This window comes from Micropterus dolomieu, linkage group LG01 (assembly GCF_021292245.1).
Source record: "Micropterus dolomieu isolate WLL.071019.BEF.003 ecotype Adirondacks linkage group LG01, ASM2129224v1, whole genome shotgun sequence".
In the NCBI taxonomy this organism is placed as follows: Eukaryota; Metazoa; Chordata; class Actinopteri; order Centrarchiformes; family Centrarchidae; genus Micropterus; species Micropterus dolomieu.
The window spans coordinates 222,938-223,328 of NC_060150.1; the positions used below are offsets into that span (position 1 = coordinate 222,938).

Below are 391 nucleotides of genomic sequence, written 5' to 3' on the forward strand. Positions count from 1 at the left end.
TTTTATTTATATAGCGCCAAATCACAACAACAGTTATCTCACAGCGCTTTTCATAAAAGAGCAGGTCTAGACCGTACTCTATGATGCTATTTACAGAAGCCCAACAGTTCCCACCAAGAGCAGCACTAGGAGACAGAGGCAAGGAAAAACTTCCTTTAAGAGGCAGAAACCTCGAGCAGAACCATGACTCAGGGTGTGCGGCCGAGAGAGCGAGAGCGAGAGCGAGAGCGAGAGCGAGAGCGAGAGAGAGAGAGGGGCAGCCTACACAATATCCACAATAATAACAATAGGACTAGTAACAATAGTCGTTGCAGCAGAGGGTGTCGAGCAGGAACACGGGGGCAGCAGGTGACCCGCAACCACAGATCCAGACTCCACAGCTCCAGAGCCA

At 50.4% G+C, this 391-nt stretch overlaps 3 protein-coding genes across 3 annotated transcripts in view; 1 reads left to right on the forward strand and 2 right to left on the reverse strand.

The window, feature by feature from the left end:
• Window positions 1-391, forward strand: part of LOC123971238 (NLR family CARD domain-containing protein 3-like) — a 427,855-nt gene that overhangs the window by 175,037 nt on the left and 252,427 nt on the right. The gene's annotated exons all lie outside the window — the stretch shown is intronic.
• Window positions 1-391, reverse strand: part of LOC123971220 (NACHT, LRR and PYD domains-containing protein 12-like) — a 524,333-nt gene that overhangs the window by 38,004 nt on the left and 485,938 nt on the right. The gene's annotated exons all lie outside the window — the stretch shown is intronic.
• The window catches only part of LOC123970392 (putative transporter SVOPL), a 13,966-nt gene that overhangs the window by 6,492 nt on the left and 7,083 nt on the right, over window positions 1-391 (reverse strand). The window lies entirely within an intron of this gene.